The 26,640-nt window shown below is 45.2% G+C and overlaps 1 protein-coding gene across 2 annotated transcripts in view; it reads right to left on the minus strand.

Annotated features, from left to right (window-relative positions):
* ATG7 (autophagy related 7) overlaps window positions 1-26,640 on the minus strand; it is a 233,230-nt gene that overhangs the window by 889 nt on the left and 205,701 nt on the right. The window lies entirely within an intron of this gene.

Genomic DNA, 26,640 nt, shown 5'->3' on the forward strand with positions numbered 1-26,640 from the left:
TTAGTGTATGTCCTTGGAGAGCCTGAGTCTGACCTGGGGTGGGGCGAGATGTGAACATGGGGAAAATAGGATCCCCACAGAAATGAGAAAAGGTGAGGGCAGGCCTGGCCCACTGGCCAGCACAGAGGTCCCTGGGCTCCTCGTAGCCTGGACTCCCTCGGGGTCTGGTCTGTGAACTTACGCTTTCAGACTTTTAGAATTCCTAGAACTGGTTGCAAAAGGCCACCTCAACGCTAGCTAGCTGAACCAAGAGAAGGAACATCGTGTTTACATGAGGCTGGCCCAGGGAGACGGGGAGGCCCGGCCAAGGTAAATATCAACACCAGCTTGGCTTTCAAAGGCAAGGATTTGGAAAGTAAATAGAGAAGGAAATTTCCTCTCTCTGGAGGATCCAGCAGCCTGGGCCGAGAGCTAGTCGATGTGCCTCTCACATCCCCTGTCTTTACACATGTCTTCCTGTCCAAGGACACTGGGATGAGGCTGCAATGCCAACATCCAGATGCCTGCAGGAGCAGGGTCGGGATGTGGAAGAGTTCAGTCTGGGGTCCAGCAACCTGAGTGTGGCCAGGTTGAGTGTGCCCTTCTCTGGGCCCAGCTCATCCTCGGCATGGCTTGAAGAGTCTTGGACCTGCCTCCTGGGGTGGGATTCAGTGGTAGGAGGCGGGGTGGCTGCACTTAGGAGCCCCTGGGCTTGATGATCCTATAGTTCTGACCATCTGAGCAGGCAAACCTGCCACCAGAGGGTTCACCAGGGGAATTCATTCTTTCACTGTCATTCAATAAACACACATTTATGGAGCCTCTCCCTATGCCACGAGCTATGCAGACCTGATGCAATAGTCCTTCCTTCACTCCTCACAAGAGCCCGTGAGGTGCAGATGGAAACAAACTCAGAGAGGTAAGGCACCTTGCCTGGGATCATACAGCTAGTAAGCTGCAGAGCTGGGGGCATAGGTGGGTGGGAAAAGGTTATATGAACAAAAAGGGCTGCCTGGACTGCCTGCAGGACTGGAATAGGCTGCATGGAGGGGGGGCCTTGACCTTCTATGGCCTCTTGCCCAGCCTCCTGGGAAGCCACCAGCCAGGGCTGGGCAGAGTCCATATCAAGAGCAATGCCCTCTGCAAACGGGCAGATGAGGTTGTTCACAGGACTCTGGGGACCCAGGGCAGAGCTGTTTGGGAAAGCAGGAGCTGCCATTCATTGTATTAGATCTCAACTGTGAAGAAGGGTCCCCGGCACCCAGCCCTGCCTCTGGGAGGCCCATGCTGTGTAGGGGATCAAGGAGACATCCAAAGGGCATATTATGATGGGACTTTACAGAAGGAGTAGACGATGGGTTTTTATATAACTGCTCTGGTACTTTGCAGAATGAGTTCCCTGGGCCTACAATGGGTTTCTCCACTAGGGCAGCCAGTCCTTTTCCTATTGGCTGGGCTCAGAAGGCAGTAGCAGCCTTGATTTTAAATTTCCAGAAACTTCAGCCTTGACAAATACTGTATGATCTCACTTACATATGGAATCTAAAAGAACCTAACTCAGAACCAGAGAGTAGGTGAGTGGGGTTGCTGGGAGGTGGGGGAAGTGGGGAGATGTTGGTCAAAGGGCACAAATTTTCAGTTATAAGAGGGATAAGTTGTGGGGATCTAATGTACAGCATGGGGACACTAGATTTTAGTGTTCCTACCATACACACACCAAAGTAACTAGGTAGCTATCCTACTGAATGGGAAAATATATAACTGATGAGGGGAGGGGTTAATAACCAAAATATATTAAGAAACTCATGCAACTCAATAACAAAACCACAACAATCTGATAAAAATATGGGCAGTGGACACAAAAAAACATTTCTCCAAAGAAAACATACAGATGACCAAAAGACATGAAATGATGCTCAACATCACTAATCATCAGGGAAATGCAAATCAAAACCACAAGATACACCATCTCACAAACATCAGAAAAGCTATTACCAAAAAGTCAACAAATAATGTGTTGGCATGAATGTGGAGATTGAAAATTGGTGTGGCCATTATGGAAAACAATATGTAGAGTCCTCAAAAAACTAAAAATAGGTATATCATACGACCCATCAATCCCACTTGTGGGTATTTATCCAAAGAAAATAAACACTAATTTGAAAAGATGTATGCATCCCTGTGTTCACTGCAGCATTATTTACAATACCCAAGATATGGAAGCAACTTAAGTGTCCGTCAATAGATGAATGGATAAAGATGTGATATAGCCCTAACTGGTTTGGCTCAGTGGATACAGTGTTGGCCTACGGACTGAAGGGTCACAGATTCGATTCCAGTCAAGGGCACATGCCCGGGTTGTGGGCTCGATCCCATTAATGGGGAATGCAGGAGGCAGCCAATCAATGATTGCCTCTCACCACTGAGGTTTCTATCTCTCTTCCTCTCTGAAATCAATAAAAAGAAATAAAACAGGGCCAGATCCTGGATTAAAAAACACACAGATGTGATATCTATAATAATAAAAGCATAATATGCTAATTAGACCAGACATCCTTCTGGACAAAGCCAGGGCTACGAGGGAAGCCCAGGTCCCGGGTGCCAGCAGCCGGGGGAAGGAAGGCCTAACTCTTGCATGAATTTTGTGCATTGGGCCCCTAGTGTGTGTGTGTGTGTTGTGTGTGTGTGTGTGTGTGTGTGTGTGTGTGTAGGAATATTATACACCAGTAAAAAAGGAATGAAGTCTTGCCATTTGCAGCAACATGGATGGACTTAAAGGGTATTATACTAAGTGAAATAAGTCAGAGAAGGACAAATACCATATGGTTTCACTTATAAAATGAAACATACAGACTTATAGAAACAAAAGGAAAGGGTGTCAGAGGGATAGGTGACAAAGGTGAAGGGGATTATAGTCAGAAATATTGTGATAAATATTTACGATAGAATTAGTGGGGTGATCACATACAGAAATGTAAAATTACTATATTATACACCTGAAATCAACATAACTAATAAAATATTTTATATCAACTATGCTTAAATAAAATTTTTAAAAAGAGGTGAGGGGGTGTGTTAACTTGATTGTGAGGATCATTTCACAATGTAGATAATCATTTCATAATGTATATGTATTTTCACATTGTACAATCTACATATATATAATTTTCGTCAGTTATTCCTCAATAAAGTTGAGGGCGAAAAAGGCGGGGACTGAGATCTGTCTGCTCCCTACTAAATGCACCTAGCACCTGGCAGAGTAAGGGCCCAGTGAGTGTCGTCTTAATTAATTAACCACAAATTATAGAAACAACATCCAGTTAGAAATGTAATGAACGCAAAGAAGCCATTCACTATAAGAGCCATGAAAAAGATAAACTACTAGGGAACAGACCTCACATGAAATATACAGCATGTATATGAAAACAAAACAAAACCAACTCTTCAAAAACAGTCACAAAGGTGAATTCCTTTATAACAGCCTCACAAGATTATGAAAAGTGAACAAACTACCCCCCGTTTATGCATAGGAAGATTCAACATCAATCAAGATGTCAACTTTTCCCAAATTAATATCTAAATTTAATAAAAGCTCAATTTAAAAAGAAATCAAGTATCTTTTCTGGAGCTAGACAAGCTGTTTCTAAAGTTTATGTGAGAAAAAATAAGCAAGAATATCTAGGAAAACCTTTGAAAAGAAGAGCAATGGGGAGGTTCCCCTACCATATGTTTAAATATGTCATGAAGTCTGTAATCAAGAGGGTTGTGTCAGCATGAGCATAGATATTTGGGCCAATGGAACAAAATGAGTCCAGAAACAGAACAGAATAGAAATGTCCAGGTACATTCTGGAAATTTAATATCTTAATGATAAAGGTCTGGGGAATGTGACCTCAAAGCATTTGAAAAAATGGACTTTTTAATAGATGATATGGGGATAAGTAGATATTATTTGCAAAATGATAAAACTTACTCCATGCTTATGCAGAACATCAGAACAAATTCCAAATGGAACATTGATCTAAATATAAAAAGTGAAATCTTACTAATATTAGGTGCAACACATACGTGAATGAATCCCTTTATAACCTGGGAGTGGGAAGCATATAACCTAAAATCTAAAAGCAATAAAACTAGATATACTGGACTGTGTAAAAATATACATGTGCAATTTTGCATGGAGAAAACACTATAAGCAAAGCCAAAAAGAGAAACTCACTGGGAGACAACATTGTAACATACCATAAAAGGCTAAGCTCCCTAATATACAAATAGCTCTTAAAAATCAGTAAGAGAAAGACCAATAAACTGATTTTTGCAAAGCAGGCCAGAGACATCAGCAGTTCACAGAAAAAAATATAAGCAGATGGCCCTTAAACTTAAGAAAGGATGTTCAACCTTAATCAGAATAAGAGATACAGTGGGGCCTTGACTTACGAGTGTCCCAACTAATGAGTTTTTCGAGATACGAGCCGTCTCTCGGCCGATTTTTTGCTTTGAGTTGCAAGCTAAAATTCGGGTTACGAGCCAGCTTCAGATACCCCACCGCTAGTTGGCGCAGCGAACGTCACAGTGAACGCCACAACATCAGCCCAGCATCACGTGTCTCACTCGTTCACTTTTTGATTTGACATACGAGTAATTTGAGCTCCGAGCTCCGTCACGGAACGAATTAAACTCGTAAGTCAAGGCCCCACTGTACATTAAAATTCCTTAGGACAACACACAAAAAATACCAGAAAAATTGGGACTTCATGAAAATCAAAACTTCTGGTCTCTGAAAGGATACCACTATGAAAATGAAAAAGCAAACCACAGACTAGGATAAATATCCATACTGTATATAAAAAGAATTTTTATCCAAAATATATGAAAAAACTTAGTTTAATATATAAAAGGCTAAGTGTCCGTCTGTCCAACCGGTAGCTATGACACACACTGACCACCAGGGGGCAGACACAACACAGGAGCTGGCATGATGTGCAATGGTCATTTAAAAATAAACAGCACCGCGGACCTGGCGCCAACAAACCAACACTTGGCTTCCCCCAAGTGGGACACAGGCCCCACCACCACCCCGGAGCAACACCCCACCCAATTGCAGCCAAGCTGCTGAGATCCCATGGCGCATAATGCGGCCCACAGCCCAGCCCAGCACAGCCCAGCTCAGTCTGGAAATGGTCGCTGTGGGCGCTAGGTAATGACATCACATAGCAACGCCCAGCTTTCTCTCCCTAGCGACTAGCCTCCTTGGAGTTTCTTCAGCCCAGGAATAGGGCTTGCTTTATAGCCAGGTGAAAACATTTCACAGTTTAACCAAATGTCTATGAAGCATTTTCCCCGTGCCTCATCTCATTTGATCCTCACAGAAGTCCTGGAGTAGGTAGATAGGAGAGTTGGTAGAATCCTATTTTCTTTTCATCAGCAAGACGCAAATAGCGATATTAAAATATTTCTTCTAATTAATTTCCTTTCAGTGTGCATGAATCCATGCACCGGGACAGTAGTAGCTTAATAAAAGAGACAACCTGATTTTTTTTAAAAAATGGGCAAAAGGTCTGAACAGATACTTCACAAAAGAGGAATTACAGTGGCCAATAAGAATCAATGCAGAATTCTTATTGCTAAAAATATGTTCAGCATCCTTTGTCCTGGGGGAGGGGTGGAATGCAAATCTAAATCACAGAGACAGCACACTCCACCTTCTAAAATGGCCAACATGAAAAAGGCTGGGAACTCACACACTGCTATTAGTGGGAATGTTAACTGCATCACCCCTTGGGAGAAAGGTCTGATGACTTATAAAGTTAAACATACCCTTACCATATGACCCAGCCATTCCACTCCTATTTACCCCAAAGAAAGGAAAACACATATATCTGCAAGACGACTTGTGCAAGAATGGTCATAGAAGCTTTATTCATGATAGGCACAAACTAGAAGACTTACATGTCCATCAACAGGCAGAAAAATTATGGGATATCCATGCAGTGGATACTACTCATCATCAAAGGAACAAACCACTAATGGATGCAGCAACGTGTACTCATTTCAGAACCCTTATGCTGAGTCAAAGAAGCCCACCACAAAAGACAAAATACTGTATGGATCCATTTACAGTGGAACCTTGGTTCTGGAACTTAATTGTTCTGGAAGGCTGTTCGAGAAGTGATTTGTTAAAAAACTGAATCAAGCCCTGACCGGTGTGGCTCAGTGGATAGAGCGTCAGCCTGCGGACTGAAGGGTCCCAGGTTCGATTCCGGTCAAGGGCATGTACCTTGGTTTCGGGCACATCCCCAGTAGGGGATGTGCAGGAGGCAGCTGATCGATGTGTCTTTCTCATCGATGTTTCTAACTCTCTATCCCTCTCCCTTCCTCTCTGTAAAAAATAAATAAAATATATATATATTTAAAAACTGAATCATTTTTCCCATTATAAATAATGTAAATTGAATTAATTCGTTCCAGACCCCCAAATGATCCCCTGTGTTAACCTTTCTTATATACAGTACATGTCTAATAGCAAAACTTAAAAGACAAAACTGACTGGGAGAAAATGTAAAGGCTAATAATCTCCCTAATATACAAATTGCTCTTCAAAATCAAGAAGAGAAAGGCCAATAAACTGATTTTTGAAAAGCAGGCCTTAAGTGAATCACTTTCAACACTCGTTCCAGGGGTGTCTTACAAGAGGCCAGTATGCAGCATCTTCAATTTTTCACATATCATTGCCTCCAAAATGTTGAAATGCTGTCACAGGCTAGGCTAACTGCTTTTTGTTTATCCAAATCAGGGGTCCTCAAACTTTTTAAACAGGGGGCCAGTTCACTGTCCCTCAGACCGTTGGAGGGCTGGACTATAGTTTAAAAAAAAACTATGAACAAATTCCTGTGCACACTGCACATATCTTATTTTGAAGTAAAAAAACAAAACAGGAACAAATACAATATTTGTATTTGCATGTGGCCCGCGGGCTGTAGTTTGAGGACCCCTGATCCAAATGAACAATTTTTCTACCTCTTCAATTGCCTGTGATCATTATTTCTTTCATATTCTTAGTAACATCAGCACTCTTTTTTTAAAAATATATTTTATTGATTTTTTACAGAGAGGAAGGGAGAGGGATAGAGAGAAACATCGATCAGCTGCCTCTTGCACGCCCCCTACCGGGGATGTGCCCGCAGCCAAGGTACATGCCCTTGACCGGACTTGAACCTGGGACCCTTGAGTCCGCAGGCCGACGCTCTACCCACTGAGCCAAACTGGTTAGGGCAACATCAGCACTCTCGATGGCCTTTTTATATTTTAATATTGTGCTAATAATCCATTTTACCAGCAACAAAAACAAAACAAAAAAACCCACAAAAATACAGCACAATTTCCTGCGATGTTAACAAGGCGAGGTTTAGAGGTAAACTGACTTATATATTCACTCCTTTGTTTGTGGCCTCAGAGGACTGAGGTTTGACTGTATATGGAATTCTAGCAGGGACAAACTAATCTATGGTGACAGAAAGGAGATCATTTGTCACAATTCACCAAACTACATTTTAAATGGGTGCATTTTATTTTATGTAAATTATACCTTAATAAAGTTGATTTTTTTAAAAAGCCACACAGAGAGAACATTTCCTTACCCATCAAACTGGCAAAGTTCCTAACGCTCGACAACACACTTTGTGAACCTATGGACAACAGCAGTCCCCTATGATGCTGGTGGGACATAAATAATATGGCAAGCTCGGCTACTAGTATATCCAACAGAATTACTTATGTCTTAACTGTTAACCCAGCAAGCTCACTTTCAGGAATCTGTCTTAAGATACACCTCCACAAATATGAAAGGACATCGTTGCTGCATGACTTGTTACAGGAAAAGACTGGAAACCACCCATGTCGGAACCAGCTAATTAAACCGTTCACCGCACATCCACACCATGGACCACTGTGGCCCTAAAACAGTGGGAAAGAGCTCAATGAACTGATATGAGGCAGTTTCCAGCATTTACTTAGTGAAAGGAAGAAAAATGCATGTGTTGTGTGAGAAGAGAAAATAAGAATATTTTAAAATTATCCTTACCTTTTGCACAAATAAATGCAGGAATGGCTACGTATAGGGAGTGGGTGGAAAGGGCATGAGACTATCTGAGCATACCTTTTAACTTTAGAATCAAGGACATGTTTCACATATTTAAAAATTAAATCAAGAAAAATAACCCAAAGCACAGCAACAAAATAATTAGACTTCATCAAAATAAAAAACTTTGTGTTTTTGTTTTTGTTTTTTTAATATATTTTATTGAATTTTTACAGAGAGGAAGGGAGAGAGATAGAGAGCTAGAAACATTGATGAGAGGGAAACATCAATCAACTGCCTCCTGCACATCTCCCACTGGGGATGTGCCGGCAACCCAGGCACATGCCCCTGACCGGAATCGAACCCGGGACCCTTGAGTCTGCAGGCCGACGCTCTATCCACTGAGCCAAACCGGTTTCGGCGTGTTTTTGTTTTTTAAGGACAGCTTCAAGAACACTATTAAAGTGGTAAGACCATTCTGAGAGAAAATATTTGCCAATCATATCGGATAAGAGACTTGTATCTAGACCATTCACACGTCAATAATAAAAAGCAAATAACCCAATTAAAAATGGGCAGAGGAGCTGCTGAACAGGCATTTCTCACAAAAGACATATTTAAAGACTAAGAAGCACAAAGACACAGACATGGATACTTGAACATCATTAGGCACCAGGAAAATGCACATCAAAACCACAAGGAGAGAGCACGTGGCGCCATTATGAAGGCTGTAATAAAAGAGCCAGATAACAAGTGCTGGTGGTAATCTGGAGAAACTGGAACCTGTACACATTGCTGTTGGAAATGTAAAACGGTGCAGCTGCTCTGAAAACAGACGGCTGCTCATCAAAAAGTTAGACACAGAGTCACCATATGGCCCAGCAATTTCACTCCTGGGTATGTGTATACGCAAGAGAAATGAAAACCTATGTCCACATAAGAACTTGTACATGAATGTTCATAGCATAATTCTTCAGTCAAAACGTGGAAACAAACCAAATGTCCACCAACAAGTTAATGGAAAATGCAGTCTGTCCATACAACGGAAATTACTCGGCAAACACCTGCCTGCACGCAGTCTTCTCAGGAGCCGGAGGACACTGCTGTGACCGCCCCCGTTGGATAAAGGAGGCCACTCAAGCTCAGAGGAAATGATGAAACTGCTGAGACCTTAAAGAGCTGGTCAGGGGTAGAGGAGAGGCTTTTTCCACTTTATCTCACCACTTCCTTCTTGTTAAACATAATTCCTTCTTAAGAAAACAGCGGAGGACAGTCTGAAGTCTGCTTCCTGGACCGACACTGATGCTGACACCCAATGAGTGGCCCCAGGGCCCATGGCACACACAGGAACCACGGGCAAACCCAGGTGGGTGAAAGGCCAGATCAGCCTCTGTCCTGTACCAGCTCCTGGGTTCCCACCTCTGTCCTCTGACCCTGTTCAGTGGCTGGTCCTACGTTCCTGCCCTGGAGGCTCGGGCTGTGGGCTCAGACGGGCAGGAGGCCTTGCTGCTCTGGGCCAGCTGGGAGGTTGACTCCATGGTCAGGGCCTGAACCAACCCTGGCCTCGCAGCAGTGACTGGGCCCACAACTCTAACGCAGGAGGACTTTCTAACCATTGGAGCTCATCACAAGGGCCAGGGAGAATGTTTGGCTAAACCGCACACCCTGAGAGGGCCTCATGGTTTCACTTTCCACTCTGCAAAGGAGTCACACACACTGGAGCAGAGCCGCTTGTCATCCAATTTCAAACTTGTGCCCCATTTCTGGACCACACTGCCTGGAGCACGCCATGGACTAAGGCTTTCCTTTTATAAACACTGTAATTATCCTGTGAATGGCACAATTATATTTGTGTGTGTGTTAAAAGTATTCATTTGTTAAATGTAAACATTTCAAATTACCAGTTTCTGAAACCCAGTTTTGGCATTTCTGTATTTTTTAATTTTAAAAAAAAAGGAAATATCTAGACTTCTGCTCCTCACACCTCCTTGCTGGGTCCTTACAGGTATGACTCTCTCTGGTGGGTGGAGACACCGCTGGGACCCCCGGGAGGAGGCAGGGCTGTTTCCAGGGGCACTGCAGGCTCCGAGGGAACAGGATCTGTCCTCGGGTCTCACTGGCCCCTGGCTGCTCACCAGTCCTCTGGTGCTGTTCCCACCCACACTCCACACAGCATCACACGGGTTTTCTCAGAAAACAACCCCATAGTGTCGTGCCTGGTATTAGAGCCTTCTATGCTTTCCCTAGCAAACAGGGAGAGTGCAATCCATACTAGTCCCCATGACCTCTCCAAGCTGCTGCCCTCTCACAACTCTTGCTCACCAGCTTCCAGCTGCCCGAGGTCGCAGGCTCTCCCCTTCCTCAGGGCTCCACACACACTTTCCTTTGGCATGGGGAGACCCCTCCCCAGGACTCCGCCCCACAAGCTGGCTGTATGCAGATCTTTGTGTCTTCCCAGATCACCCATCTAAAACAGCCACATTCTCTGGCTCCACCCATTTGGTTCTTCCAGAGAACCTACGGTAATTTGTCACCACATTTTCATTTATGCATCTGCCTGACTCCCCGGGGGACCATGAGCCACTGGAGGGCAGGGCATGCCCCAATACACAGCTTTTTTTCTTTTTAATCTTCCCTCAAGGATATGCTGTTTTATTGAGAAAGAAGAAACATCAATGTGAGAGAAATATCAATTGGTTGCCTCCTGTACCTATACGTGCTCTGACTGGGGATCGAACCCACAACCTAGGTGTGTGCTCTGACCGGGAATCAAACCTGCAACCTTTTGGTATATGGGATGATGCTCCAACCAACTGAGCCACCCAGCCAGGACCCAATACATAACTTTTGAGTGAAGAGTGATTTAGAACCATCTGCTTTGCACATAATTCCAGAGTAGAGAAAGGGGAATTTTCGGTGTAAACATAATACCTGAGAATCAAACAGTAAAGAAAGGGGCCCTCAGTACAGCTGGTTTCTGGGGCCTCTGGCAAGTCACCCCCTTGGCCTCCATGGCCCAAAGGACACTGGGGCAGGGCTGTGGTTCTCTCTTGATGGGAGTCCATGGGACAAGGGGGCAGTTGGCCTTAGCCCCAGACCATGATGCCGATTCTCCTTCCTGGGCCCCAGCGTCAGGTCACAGGAATGCAGAGTGATGGACAATTTTTGCTTCTTGACCCCAAGATGCCCCAGGGCAGGTTTGGTGCTAGTCAGAAAGGATGCTCTATATTTAGGAGCTTGGGATCTGTCTAGATCAGTGGTTCTCAACCTTGGCTGCACATTAGAATCACCTGGGAATCTTTTTAAAATCCTGATTGCTGGGCCTCACCCTCCGGAAATTCTGTTTCTTTGTTACTAATGTTGTGGCCTCACCCTATAACAAAGAAACAGAATTTCCTGGCCTAGATGGTGGCCTTGCAAGCTAACCTGTGACTATGCTGGACTCGGGACTACCCACGCATCATGTGCCTGTGGTAGAGAGGGGCACAGGAGATGCCACTGGATAAAGACCCAGGTTCTGACTTCCCAGTTCCCAGATTCCTGCCTGGAGCTCCTATCCCACCACGGACACCTGAAACAACTCGGGAATAACCCTGCCCTCTCTCACAGTAGGTCCAGAACCCAGAGGGACAGTAAGTCAGTGCTCAGTGTCCATGGGGTCCAAAAGTTTCAAGATGCTTCTGTCCCTTGGCCAAAGGTGCTGGTGTGAACTGCCAAAGTCTGCTGTTGTGAGCAGATGATGCCCGTAGGGGACAAACAAGAGGGTATAGAGTCTGCACAAGGAAGGCCGGAGCAGATGGTAAGGGTTCCCCTGGGAACCGACAACCCTGGCCCCCCAGGGGACATCGAGTGTCTTGCTGTTCGCCCAGCAGCCAGGGCTCTGGCTCCCGTTATGTTCACAGGCTGTTCACCCTCCTCCACTGAAGATGAAACGATTCCTTCCTCCCCCTTCCATGCTCAGGGGTCTGTACTCCCCCTTCTTCTACACTACCACTTTGGTACCTCCCCTTTGGAAACCGCCCACCTGCTGTCTGCCCTTGTACCCAAACACTCACTACCTCCTCTAGCCTGGCCTCTGCTTATGGGACAACTTCCAGCTCCAGAGTCTTCTGGGGGAGAACTTATCATCAGCCTTTCCCATCCCCACCCCCACAGGGGCCAACAGGGGCCCTGCATGCCCTTTCCCATGACCCCACTGCTCCAGGGGTTTCAGGAACAAGGTTAACGTTTTATTAGAAAGAAACAGTGGTGGCCGAGGCAGCTGGTAAGATGCAAACAATGACTTATACAAAGCACACTGGACTGCCAATGGTGAGGGGAGAAAAAGGAGAAAGGAAATGCTTTATGTTGCTGGCAGGATGGAGGGCCTCTACCCCTGTGGTGGATGCCCGTCTGCCTACAGCCTGCACAGCTGATCAAAGGATCACGGGGGGCGGGGGAGAGGGGCAAGGCCAGGGCCTATGCACACATGCGGTTTGCACACCAACCTCTGCCCCCCAATTCTCCCTGCTTCCTCTTCAAAGATGTTCTGGACTGCAACTGATAAAGAGGGAGGTCAGAATAAAATAGCCTCATGCTGCTGAACCTAGATCCAGAGAAAAGGACAGGCCGACACACTCAGAGAAGTGCTGGTTGGTGCTCAGGCACCAAGAACTCAGCTAACACTTGAAACACAAAGATACAGGGACAGGATGTCCTGGAAGGGGGTGCCCAGGCGGTCTCTTCTTTTTATTTTCTTAAAATATATTTTTATTGATTTCAGAGAAGAAAGTAGAGGGAGAGAGAGAAACATCAATGATGAAAGAGAATCATTGACTGGCTGCCTCCTGCATGCCCCTTACTGGGGACTGAGCCCATAGCCTGGGCATGTGCCCTTGACCGGAATCAAACCCGGGACCTTTCAGTCCGCAGGCTGATGCTCTATCCACTGATCCAAACCAGCTGGGGCTGGGCGGTCTCAAAGGAGGCACAGGAGGGAAGCAGTGGAGAACAGGTTGCTGTGAGCAGCTACTACGCTGGGAGGAGGAAGAATGGAGAGGACCAGGTAGGTTTGGGGAGGTGCAGGTCTCAGGCAGCTTCAGGCGAGTCTACCTGAGGAAGGGCTCCTGGTTTCCACCTTCCCACCAGAGGCTGAATGGGTCTCTAAGGCTGTGAGGAGGGACACAGGAGGTGGGGAGAAAGTCTGTCCTGTGGGACCAGGAGGATCAAGCCCTGAGCCAGAAAAGAGAAACTGCTATCGGGACTGGGATTCCTGACCCCCACTGCCAGGGAGATGGTGGGAGAGATCGACCTATGCATAGGAGGAGTGTTAGGCATGCATTAAGCATGTTTTCCAGCAAGATTTAATGATGTGAGAAAATGATCAGAAACTGTTAAATGCAAAGAGGAAATAAAATTATGATCAGTCTGACCCCAGTCACATATATGCATGGTTTTAAAAAATAAGGCTATAAGTAAAAAGTGAACCAGAACCTCTGAGTGATGGAATCATAGGTCTACATCTTCTTTATCTTAGATGCTCATATAGGGCTTTCATGATCGGAAAAAAAAGCAAGGTAAAGAGTGGGGATACTGGAGCCCCCAGGGACCCTTGGGGAGAGAGCCCGGGCTACAGGAAGCACTCTGCCGGGCCACAGCGCACAGGGGCTCAGTACCTGTTGGTTTCTTTTGTTTTTCCCTCCCAGGAAGTTCTGAGAAGCCAAATAAGAAACCTGCTATAGGGGAAACGCCGCCATTTTAACCACAGATGCCTCAGTGAGGTTCAAATGGGAGACCCTGGATTCCCAGCCCACAGCAAGGCTGCCCAAAGTCTCCCTGTTTGATTAGTCTGGAAAATGGGCCTCAGGGCTCTGCTATATTTAGCACCCTCCCTCTGGCCATGTCCTAAATGAGCACCAACATCTAAGAGCTCCAACTGGTGTTAATGGTCTAAAGACGAGGGTGGCCGTGCTCTGAGAGGGGTCACTCCAAGGACTGGAGAGGAGCAGCCTGTTTTTTTGGCTTTCAGCCCCTCATTACCTAATGACATTCAAAGGTGAGAGGGCTCAAAATAGCAGCAGCAGCAGAGAATGACTTAACAGGGTGTCTCTCATGTGCTTGCTTCCCTGCTTAGTCTGGGGAGTGGCAAGGATTTATTTTGGGGACCGAATGGAGGAATGAAAGAAAGGGACGAGTGGGAGAAGGACGGCTGGGCCCCAGTCTTATTTGCCTTCTTCCAAGCTTCAAAACACATTTTTCAAATTAGGTGGTAAGAATACAGGGCAATTTCTGTGGCACCAACATACTTTCTTTCAAGATATGATTTATATGTTTGGCCCACATTTTAAATGAAATGGTTATTGAGATAAATGGCCATGCTGGAGGCTGCAAAATGGTTTCCATTATGTTGTTGTTCTTTTCAGTCCTTTAGAAAACTTTCTGAAAAGTGCCCCTTTAAAAAGGAGGACACTGCATTTTTATCCTCTACCTCACAGGGGTTTTGGGGTCAATGCTGGAGAGGGGAGGGGAAGGGAAAAAAGCCTGAGAGCTCCAGAGTGAGGTACGTGTAGGCTATCAACTTAAACTGGCCTTACTTGGTAAGAAGAGATAATTTTGAAACTTTAAATAATGCAAATATCAGGTGAGGGCAATGCTTCAATCCTAGGCGGGCACTTTCCTGACAGCCCTGCCTCTGGGCCTGACCAGATGAGAAAGATGCGACCCTGGCCCTTGTATAAAGCTACAGGAACCAGACAGTGTGGCAATGAGATAAAGATAGAAAAGAGAAAAGAGGCAGAAATAGACCTACACATACAGGTCAACTGACTTTCAACAAAGGTGCCAAAGTAATTCAGTGGGGAGAGTCTTTTCAACAAATGGTGCTGGAACAATTAGAAAACCATAGAGGGGAAAAAATGAACCTCACTCACCCTTACCTTAAACCATACACAGAAATTAACTTGAAATGAATCATGGACATATATGTAAAAGCTAAGTGTATAAAACTAATAGAAAAGATTTTAAAAATTTAATGAGATTTTGGGATAGAAAAGAATTCATAGAATGGATAGTAAATAAACCATAAAATAAAAAATGCAATAAACTGGATGCCAACAAAATTCAAAATTTTATCCCTCTTAAAGATGAACATTAAGCAAATGAAAAGGTAAGCCAAAGATATGGAGGAAATATATGCAATATATATATCTAAGAAGGGACCTATATCCAGAAAACACAAACCGCTCTTACAACTCAGTAAGAAGAAGATAAATTACCTAATAAAAACCTGGGCAAAAGATTTGAAAGAAATGCCATACAAGAAGATGTACAGCCCTGACTGGTTTGGCTCAGTGGATAGAGCGCCGGCCTGCAGACCGAAGGGTCCCAGGTTCGATTCTGGTCAAGGGCATGTACCTTGGTTGCGGGCACATCCCCAGTGGGGGGTGTGCAAGAGGCACCTGATCGATGTTTCTCTCTATCGATGTTTCTAACTCTCTATCCCTCTCCCTTCCTCTCTGTAAAAAATCAATAAAATACGTTTTTTTAAAAAGAAGATGTGCAGATGGCAAATAAATACAAGGAAAAGATGTTTAGCATTCGCTGCCATCAGAGACCTGCAATTAAAACCACAAGATACCACCACACACCCACCTGTATGGCTAAACTTAAAAACTGCAGCTCCAAGTGCTGTCCAGGATGTGGAGCAACCAGAACCCTCATACATTGCTGGTGGGAATAGCAAACGGGAAAGCCACTTTGGAAAAGTTACTTTCTTTAAAAATGAAATATATGTATCTTATATGATAACCAAGCAATTCTAGTCCTAATCAATCACTCAAGAGAAATGAAAAAAATGTCCACACAAAGACTTGTACACAAACACACACTGAAGCTTTATTTGTAACAGTTCCAAACTGGAGGCAACTCAAATAATCATCAATAGGTGAGTAAATAAACAATAATGACCCTATATAATAAAAGGCTAATATGCAAATAGACCGAATGGCGAACAACTGGAACCGAACTGGTCGTTATGACGTGCGCTGACCACTAGGGGGCGTGTGCAGAACATGGCGGGCATTGGTTGCGGCGGGATGGTGGACCAAGTGAGCGCGGGCACCAGACCAAGGTGGGGCATCTGTCATCAGGGAGAGCCTCTGGTGGTTACTGAAAATTCTTTGCTCCTGCGCACTGTGGTACCACTCGGCGCTTGCACCTGCTGCTGGCGCTGGCCCTGCTCACACCTGCTGCCAGTGCCTGGTGCGGGTCCCCGATCATTTGGTGTCATCAGCAGGTGCGAGCAGCAGCTGCTGGCCCTGATTACCCCTGAAGGCTTCTCCACCTCCCCCTGTTCCTGAGGGGCGATCAGGGCAGCAGCCACAGCTCACACCCACTGACGGCGCCAGCCCCAATCACTGCGCACCGTCAGCGGATTCGAGCGGGGCCAGCACTGTCAGCGTGTGGGAGCAGCAGCAGCAGCGGGAGAGGGGCTGCCAGCAGACAGGGGACCAGGGGCCATGACGAGAGGGGTTGGGCGGGGGTGCGGAGGACGGGCCGAGACCTTTTCCTGTGCCTAACGCAGCCTCGCAGCCCACAGTTTCTTTCAAGGTGCACGAATTCGTGCACTGGGCCCCTAGTATATTCATAAAATGTGGTACTATTCAGCAATAGAAAGGGACAAACTACTGACATATGCAACAACAGGGATGAATCTCAAAAATATTATGCTGAACAAAAGAAGCCAGACAAAAAGAGTACTTAATACAGTGGGGCCTTGACTTACGAGTTTAATTCGTTCCGTGACGGAGCTCGTAACTCAAATTACTCGTATGTCAAATCTTAAAGTGAACAAGTGAGACACGTGATGCTGGGCTGATGTTGTGGCGTTCACTGTGACGTTCGCTGTGCCAACTAGCGGTGGGGTATCTGAAGCTGGCTCGTAACCCAAATTTTAGCTTGCAACTCAAAGCAAAAAATCGGCTGAGAGACGGCTCGTATCTCAAAAAACTCGTTAGTCGGGACACAAGTAAGTCAAGGCCCCACTGTATGTGATTCCAAAAAACAATCCTAAAGTTTGTATGGAATCACAAAGACCCCAAATAGCCAAAGCAATTATGAGACAGGAGAACAGAGGTGGAGGCATCACATTTCCTGATTTCAAATTATACAAAGCTATAGTAATTAAAACAGCATGGTACTGACATAAAAAAATAGACACACAGACCAATGGAACAGAATGAGATCCCAGAAATAAACCTTCACATTTATGGCCAACTAATCTTTGACCAGGGAGCTAAGAACATTCCATGGGGAAATGGTAGTCTCTTCAATAAATGGTGTTGAGAAAACTGGATGACCACATGCAGAAAAATTAACCTGGCCCCCCTCCCCCGCCCCGCCCATCTTACACCATTCACAAAAATTAACTCAAAATGGATTAACAATGTAAACCCAAAAGCTGATACTGTAAAACTCCTACAAAAAAACACAGGAAAGGAGCTCCTTAACAGTGAACTTGGCATTGGGTTTTTAGATATGACATTAATTTAAAAACATAAGCAACAAAGCAAAAATCAACAAATGAGATGATAAAATAAAAAATAAAAAAAGAATCAACAAAATGAAAAGGCAACCTATATAATGGGAGAAAATATGTGCAAACCACATATCAAATAAAGGTTAATATCCAAAATATATAAAGAACGCATAAAACTCAACAACAAAATATAAACAATCTGTAAACAATCTGATTTAAAAATGGGCAAAGGATCAGAATACACATTTTTCCAAAGAAGACATTCAAAGGGTCAACAGTTACCTGAAAAGGTGTTCAACATTGCTAACCATAAAAGAAAAGCAAATTAAAACTGGAATGGGGCACCTCACACCTATCAGAATGGCTATTATCCAAACAATAAGAAATAACAAGTATTGGGAAGGATGTGAAGAAAAGGGAACCCTGCCCTGACTGGTTTGGCTCAGTGGATAGAGGAATCCACAGGCAGCAAAGTCTCAGACATATGCCTAAGCAATTTCTTCACTGATACTGCTCCCAGGGCAATGGAAACTAAAGAGAAAATAAACAAATGGGACTACATCAAAATAAAAAGCTTTTGCACAGCAAAGGAAACCATCAACAAAATAACAAGAAAGCCCACTGCATGGGAGAACATATTTGCAAATGTTATCACCGATAAGGGTTTAATCTCCAACATTTACAGGGAACTCATACAACTTAACAAAAGGAAGATAAACAACCCAATCAAAAAATGGGCAACAGACCAAAATAGATACTTTTCTAAAGAAGACAGAAAAAAGGCCAAGAGACATATGAAAACATGCTCAAAGTCACTAATCATCCGAGAGATGCAAATCAAAACGACAATGCAGTACCATCTCACACCTGTCGGAATGGCTATCATCAACAAATCAACAGACGATGAGTGCTGGCGAGGATGTGGAGAAAAGGAACACTGGTGCACTGCTGGTGGGAATGCAGACTGGTGCAACCACTATGGAAGACAGTATGGAGTTTCCTCAAAAAACTAAAAATGGAACTCCTATTTGACCCAGTTATCCCACTTCTAGGAATATATCCCAAGAAACTAGAAACACCAATGAGAAAGGATATTTGCACCCCTATGTTCATAGCAGCACGATTCACCATAGCTAAGATTTGGAAACAGCCTAAGTGCCCATCAGTAGATGAGTGGATTAAAAACCTGCCGTACATCTACACAATGAAATACTACTCTGTGGTAAAAAAAGAAGGAGTTCTTACCATTTGCAACAGCATGGATGGAACTGGAGAGCATTATGCTAAGTGAAATAAGCCAGTCAGAGAAAGATAAATATCACATGATCTCACTCATTTGTGGAATACAATGAACAACATAAACTGATAAACAAAAACAGATTCAGAGACAGAGAAGCATCAATCAGACGTCAAACCTCAGAGGGAAGGTAGGGGAGGGTGGGGATAAGGGAGAGAGATCAACCAAAGGACTTATATGCAAGCATACAGGCCTAACCAATGGACACAACAGGGGGGTGAGGGCATGAGTGGGGGGGGTGGTGGGGGGTAATGTGGGGATAAGGACACATATGTAATAACTTAAGAAATTAAAAAAAAAGAAAAAAAAAGATGTGATATATCTCGGTCTTCCTTACCTATCTACTTTATCTCTCTTTATACCTCTATCTATATCTATCTAGATATCTATATCTGTATCTTTATCTATATCTATATTCAGCCATGAGACTGCCATTTCCAACAACATGAATGGACCTTGAGGGCATTGTGCTAAGTGAGATAAGTCAGATAGAGAAGAACAAATACTGTGGGATCTCACTTATATGTAGAATCTAAGAAAGCTAAACTCAGAGAGTAGAAACAGGGAATAGAAAGGTGGTTATTAGGGGCTGGGGATGGAGGGGAAATAGGGGAGATGTTTAAGGGTAAAATCTTGCAACCAGTAGATAAATAAGTCCTGGGGATCTAATGCACAGCATAATGATTATAGACAACAAGACTGTATTATAAACTTTAAAGCTGCTATGAGGCTAGAGCAAGGGTGGGCAAACTTTTTGACTCGAGGGCCACAATGGGTTCTTAAACTGGACCGGAGGGCCGGAGCAAAAGCATGGATGGAGTGTTTGTGTGAACTAATATAAATTCAAAGTAAACATCATTACATAAAAGAGTACGATCTTTTTTTTTTTTTTTTTAGTTTTATTCATTTCAAACGGGCCGGATCCGGCCCACGGGCCATAGTTTGCCCACGGCTGGACTAGATCTTAATTGTTCCTACCACAAAAAATAAGTGATAATTGTAACATGATGGATGATGGGGGTGTTAGCTAAGCTATCATGGTAATCATATTGCAATATATAAATACATCAAAACAACATGTTATACATCTTAAACTTACACAATGTTATATGTCAATTATATCTCAATAAAATAAAATATAAAAAAATATGATTCCATTTATATGGAGCCCTAGAAGATACAAATAGAATCTGTAATGACAGAAAGCAGACCCTTGGTTCCCTGGGGCTAGTTGGTGGGGGATTTGACTGCAAAAGACCCTAAGTAAATCTTTACCTTTGGGGTGACAGAAATCCTCCCTATTTTGATTGTGTTGGTGGTTACACAGGTGTGTAACCATAGAAAAGTACACTTTTACATACATTTCATTATATGTAAATTATACCTCAAGAGCTTGTGTTTTAAGAATTTAGCAAAAAACAAAAAAGAAATCTAGCTAAAATGGGGGCGTTTGCAGAACATAAACACATATTTATTATAACTGCCAAAATATATAAAAGAAATATTGTATCCTTTTCAAAATGGGCAAGAAGGCAGAGTGGGCAATCCTGAAATGGGTCCCCATTCCACCCTTTCAGCACTTGAACTATTTCCCAACCATTTTATCCAAACATCGTACTTCTGAACTTCCGTGAGCGGATCAGAACCATTACAGTCTAGCATCCCCTTGCTTCCTCAGCTGGATGGCATGCCTTCTCTCATCCTGGATAGGATTCCCCTTTAGTCCCTAGTCAACATCATGTGGTTTAGCCCAGAAGTTAAGGGCTCTGCCTCTGAAATCAGACTTCCTGGGTTGCATCCCTGCTTAGCCACAGACTAACTGTGTGACCTTGGGCAACTTACTTAATCTCTCTGTACCTCTGTTTTCTCGCCTAAAAAACAAAGACAAAAATAGTATCTCCCTTATAGGGTTGTTGAGACAATTAAATGAGTTAAGGGACATAAAGTGCTCAGAATAGCGCCTGACATGGTAAACATGTGAGCATGTGCTGTTACTTGATTAAAATGATGGAGAACACAACCTGACAACCTGGAAAAAAAATCTGTTTACATCACTGACATTTTTCGGTAAGCCCTTAGAAGTTGTGGGTAATCAATCTCATCAAATAGCCTAATAAAAGCTTTCCATGCTGAGAACAACATGGAGCTGCTTCCTCCTCTTCATTCTCTCCTGGAAGAGGACATCTGAGATATGATTTCTTTTCTTACTCAGTCACAAGAATTATTGTGTAGATTCTGTGTCACATTCAAGTATGACTCTCTTTAATCTCCACCGCACTGTGGGATCTTTACAGATAAAGAATTTATGGCTCAGAGAGGGCCGACGACTCAGGGTCACACAGCTAGTATGCAGCAGAGCCTAGATTCGAGCCCAGGTCTGTCTGGTTCCACACCCCATGTTTTCTTCTCCACTATGGCTTCTAGGTCTTTTGAGGCTCCAAGTAAACGTCTTACCAAGAGAACTATCCCCTGAAGGGTAACGGTGCCAGGGTAACACCCCCTCTACCCCTATCTCTGGTCTCTCAATTCTCACTAATCCTAACAACCCCCATGCTCTGTATGACACCAGGTCTCTAGAAATTCCACAGACTGACGTCAGGTTCTCATGACACGCAGGAACATCAGGCTCCATGCTTCTCCTAGTTCGATGGACAATAAAGGCTATCTGAAATCACACAGAGGTACCTGCCGCCCCTCCTCCCCTCTTCCTGGGTCCCTGCTATGTTCACTGCCACAGCTCAGCTTAGTGGCTGAGCTGGGTATGAAGGAAACAGCACTGGACTTGGGGCAAGGAGCTCCCAAGTTCAGATCTGGGCTCTGTCATTTGCTTGCTCTGTGATCTTAGGGAAGGTTAATCTATCGGAGGCTCAGTTTCTACCCTCTAACTCACAAAGGTCATCGAAGGTAAATAAATTAATGATTGGAAAGCATTCACCCAGAACCTGGCAATGAGCCGGCCCTTAGGAAATGTTAAACAAATCTGAGTCCAACTGTGCTGAGGCCACAGGAGTAAGTGGGGTTGGGAGTAAAAAAACCCTCTTGGCTATTGACTAGGGACATCACATTGGACATTTGGTTTGTTTTATAATCTCCCTCGCTGCTACATGCAGATCCTTGAGGGAACATGGGGCCCGAGACCAAGAGATCAGGAAGAAAAATGAAGCTCTTTATGGAGGAAGTATCCATCCATTCAACCACTCAGCCATTCAACAAACATTTATATAGCACCTACTATGTACCAGGCTCTATGCTAGACTCTGGGTGTTCAGCAGTGCTCAGGACAGATAAGGACCCACTCTCAGGAGGTCCCCACTGTGTGAAGTTCACATTAAAAGCGACTCATAACCAAATCTAAGAAAATAGCTCCAAGACATCTAAGTACCATGAAGGAAAATAAATACAGAGTGAGAGGTGGAATAACAGAGGAACACTTACTTTAGACAAAGCCTCTCGGAGGTAGATGACATTTAAGCTGAGATCCTAAAGATGGGGAGGAGCCAGTCCATCAAAGAGCAGAGGGAGGGAATGGCAGGTGCAAAGATCTGAAGGCACAAAGGGTGTGGTGTGCTCCAGGGGCTGTGGGATCAGCAAAAATCTTTTGCAAAGGACTGATGTGTTTCATCATGAGAAAAGAGCATGGGGACGGGGCGGGAAAAGCCCAAGGCAGCGGGACGGGAGGTCTGAGATGAGAGGGTCCATGGTGAGGAGTCTGGGTTTGCTCTAAGCCACTGAACTCAAGCAGGAAGCGACTTGATCATGGACAGTGCCAGGAGAAATGGACAGCAGTGTACATATTGGACGTACACTCTGAAAGGAGAATCAGCAGGCTGGTTTTAACATCTAAGGTCAGAATCCTCAAGTGTCAGAGCTGGAAATAATCTTACACTCACCAAACTCACCTCCCATTGTTACAGAAGGGGAAACCAAGGCCAAGAGAGGGAACATGGCCGAAGCAAGGTCAGAGGTAGAGCTGGGCCTAGAACCCTAGACAACCAGGGTGGTCCTCCCTGTGGCTTGGTCCCTCCTTGAGGCAACAGACATGAGAGGGTCCACTCTCCACTGACTTCACTCATACAAACATTTACTCTGAAGACAAGGGCAGCAACCTCCATGGAACACAAACATCCTCCCTAGGTGAGCGTGATACTCTGCACTTTTCTTGGGAAACGGAAGTTTTGGCTTTCCTCCTCTGCAGTCCTGGAGAAGGTCCTGGGAAGGCTCAGACCTATCCTGAAACCCAGGCCACATCGCCTGGATGAAACTAAAGGCAGAATTAGTGATGATGGTCACCCCTGATGGAACAGGGTGCTGGCAAGGTGGAGCCTGCCCCTCCCCTGCCCACTGTCTCCAGGCCACTATGGTATGTTTCCCTGAGTCTAGGCTGGGGGTGGGGTGGGGGTGGGGGTGGGGCCAGCACCAGTGTTTGCGAGGAGAGGAGATGGCTATACTTGCTAACAGCAGTCCTTACAGACATTTCTTTCACTATCTAATTCGTCCCTAATGAACTATTTTGATCCCACCAGAATCAGTTCCCCTCCAGTCCTGCTCCCCTGGCCCCAGGGGCAGTGCTTCCAAGCATCCTCTACCCAGGCACCAGCCCCGAGAGGCCCTGAGAAGTTAGGGACTGGCCTGTTGGCCCTGACATGCTGAAGACCTTCCCATCTGAGCCTCTGCCAGCCTGATGTTGTCCCTCCTATATAGAACTGCTTTCTCCCTGCTGAAGATGATAAGCTTTAGGGCTGTGTGTGTGTGTGTGATCAGCAAAAATTCTTAAAAAAAGATTGATGTGTCTTGCCATGAGACCGAGGGTGGGAGGCTAAGAGGAAGCCCTGGGTCCAGGGAAGTTCTGAAGTGCTCCTAAAGGCATCTGGGAAGGTGGGATAGGGAACGGCTCAACATCTCTCCCAGGAGTCAGAATCCAGAGTCCTCATCCCCAGCCACCCTGCATCTGTGCCTGAGCCTGGACCTACAGCTCTGAAAGCATCGGCTGAGCCCTTCTCAGAGAGATGAGCCCATTGGAGTGGCCTAAGCTAGAGGGGGAGAGGGCTGGGGCTCAGCTAAGGCTCTGCACAGGATGGTCTGGGTGTAGGCCCTGACGATAGAACATTTGAGAAGGAATGTCAGCCTGGCCTTGAGGGAGGCCCCTAATGAAAGAATCCCAGAAAGAAAACAGCCCTTTACAGAAGGCTTCCTGGAGGAGCTGATCCACAAATGAACGAGGGTGCGGACAGGTAGCACAGCTTGGGCAATTCAGGGGAGCAAAGGCACTGGGGCCAGGAGGGTGAGGGTGAAGGCCAGCTGGAGTGGAGGTTCTGGTCAGGAAGTCAGAAAAAGAAAGGCAGGGCCTGAGACTGGGAGAGTCATCTAGGCTGCTGGTCAAAGTAAGGCCTTTTGAGCCTAGGGCAAGGCTGCTGAGCTGAGCTGTCCTTCCATGGGTGAGGTCCCAAGGCAGCCAAATACATAATATGACTAGGGCTCTGTCCCCAAGTGGGAAACAGCCAGGAGAAAGTAGATTCCCACTGTGGGTTAAAGGGCATCTGCTTTTGAAAGATGATGAGCCACTGGATATGACTGAGTCTCTCAGAGCTCAACTACCCGGCCTGCTAAACAAGAGCCTGCAGCCCTAGCTGGCTTGGCTCAGTGGATGGAGCGTCAGCCTGCGGACTGAGGGGTCGCGGGTTTGGTTCCGGTTAAGGGCATATGCCTGGGTTGCAGGCTCGATCCCCAGTGAGGGGCGTGCAAGAGGCAGCTGATCAATGATTATCTCTCATCATTGATGTTTCTATCTTTCCCTCTACCTTCCTCTCTGAAATCAATAATAAAAAAAAACCCAAGAGCCTGAAGCAGCTGCCGGCAGGACAGCAAACAGAACCATGGTGTCTGGTCCCTGCCCAGGAGCACGTAGCCACCGGGCATGAAGGACAGTCATTCAGGAAGGGCTCTGCTGCCTTCCAGCTGCCTGGCCTTTGGGGAGATGCCTTCTCCTCCATGAGAGTCTAACCCAAGGGGCAACCCAGGGCCTGCCTGTGAGCAGAGATGGAGGACAGACAGTGGGGGCCTCAGTTCCAAAACAAACAGTGTGCTGAGGCAACACCGACCATGCCTTTCTTTACCTTGGCAATCTCATGCCCACACTAAATATAGATGCCTGTGCAGAATGGGCATTTGCCTGCTGCCACAGAATTGGCACAGTCCAGCTTACAGCAGAAGGGCACAGTGTTAAGACTCTAGAAGCTTTTCACTATGTGTTGCTGGAATCTCAAGTTCCTTTCTGGTTCAGATTGAGTGAACATCCTCCACTGCAGGTGAAGATGACAGACGGCCTGGCAGAGGGGCACAGTTCTGCCAGCTGGACAGATATGCAGCTTTTCACGAGGGGGAGAAGGCACAAGCCCCACGGCCCTGGCCCGAGGCTTTCCTCTGGTCAGTACTTTTCCAGCCCAGACAGCTGTAATCCTTGACTTTTCCTTTGTGGCTACACTTTTCTGATGGTAGGAAACCTGGGCCCCAAGATGTGCTCCAAGTTTTTTAATTGGCTATCACTTGAAAGAACTTAAGAATTTAAGAAGAGAATAGAAAGGGTAGTTTGTTCTCTTAATAAATATTTTAAAAATCCATTTTATAAACAATTCAGAGTTTTCTGCTCCTAATTTTTTTCTTAATTTTTCTCTTTTCTCTTTCTTGGTTCGTTGATAAACAACAGGCGCTAAGTTCAGAAGGCTGCATTTTGGTTAACAGAGAAGAACAAATGTGGCTTCAAAAAATAACATCTTTAAAGAATCAGCTCCACATATTCCCTCCCAACTCTTCTATCACAGAAAGTCGTTTTTAATGACAGTTCTTAATCATTTCAGGAAAAGAGTTTCTGCTTCAATGTCTTTATGTGATGGCTGTTTTCACAGAGTGGGACTTTTCTCACTGGCCCCATACTACCCTGAGAAGAAGGAAAATGAAAGTTCATGTGGGGAATAATATTAAACCCAAGCAGAAGAATAACAAAGAGTATGGGCCTACCTCTTTAAATCACACTTAAAAATCACTTTATCTTTCTTAATAAATTATTGCAAGCTGGACTGGGGAAAAATCATTCCAGAGGAGGTTTACAATGTAAATAACTGCTAAGAGATCATTTTCTTTGTTTTCGTTGGCACAGGTCTTGCTGAGTTTAAATGAACACGCACAGCGATGATGAAAGGAGCCGGAGAGGAGTGCTTGGGGGATAAACAGCTCCGTGTGGCCACCAGTGATTGAGACACTCCCAGCCCCATGTGCCTCCGGGGCCCTATAGGCGGCACAGTGTGTGTGTGGGGTGGGGTGGGGGGAGGGTGGGGGCGGGGTCGTGTCTGCCCTCTGACCCACAGGAGGCAGCAATTCTAGGTTAAGGACTCCGGAGTAAAGAGCACTGCTTTCTGCTCTGCCCAAAGGCACCCCTCCCGGCTGTCCCTGTCTCAGGCTGGGGCCTGCTCTTCTCCCCACCCCTCTGGGAAACCTTCCTGGTTAGCATCCTGATACCTAGTGTGTGTGTGTGAGTCAGTGCTAACACTGGGAACTAGGGAGTGGTATACAGACAACTGAACAAAACTCTGAGTCTCCACCAAAGCCCTTTTACTCTGTTAACAAAATAGCTCATTTTTTGCCTGTCAGGCACTGTGGTAAACACGACTCATATTATCTAGATCCATGTTCACCCCACAGGGAGAGGGGTGTCCTCATTAACTTTAGGAAAAGAGCCATGTTCCAATCACTGACTCTAGCTCCCTCTCTGTTCTTCCA

The sequence above is a fragment of the Myotis yumanensis genome, unplaced genomic scaffold (assembly GCF_028538775.1).
Source record: "Myotis yumanensis isolate MYYU_CA2020_CCGP unplaced genomic scaffold, mMyoYum1.0.hap1 SCAF_14, whole genome shotgun sequence".
NCBI classification, from domain to species: Eukaryota; Metazoa; Chordata; class Mammalia; order Chiroptera; family Vespertilionidae; genus Myotis; species Myotis yumanensis.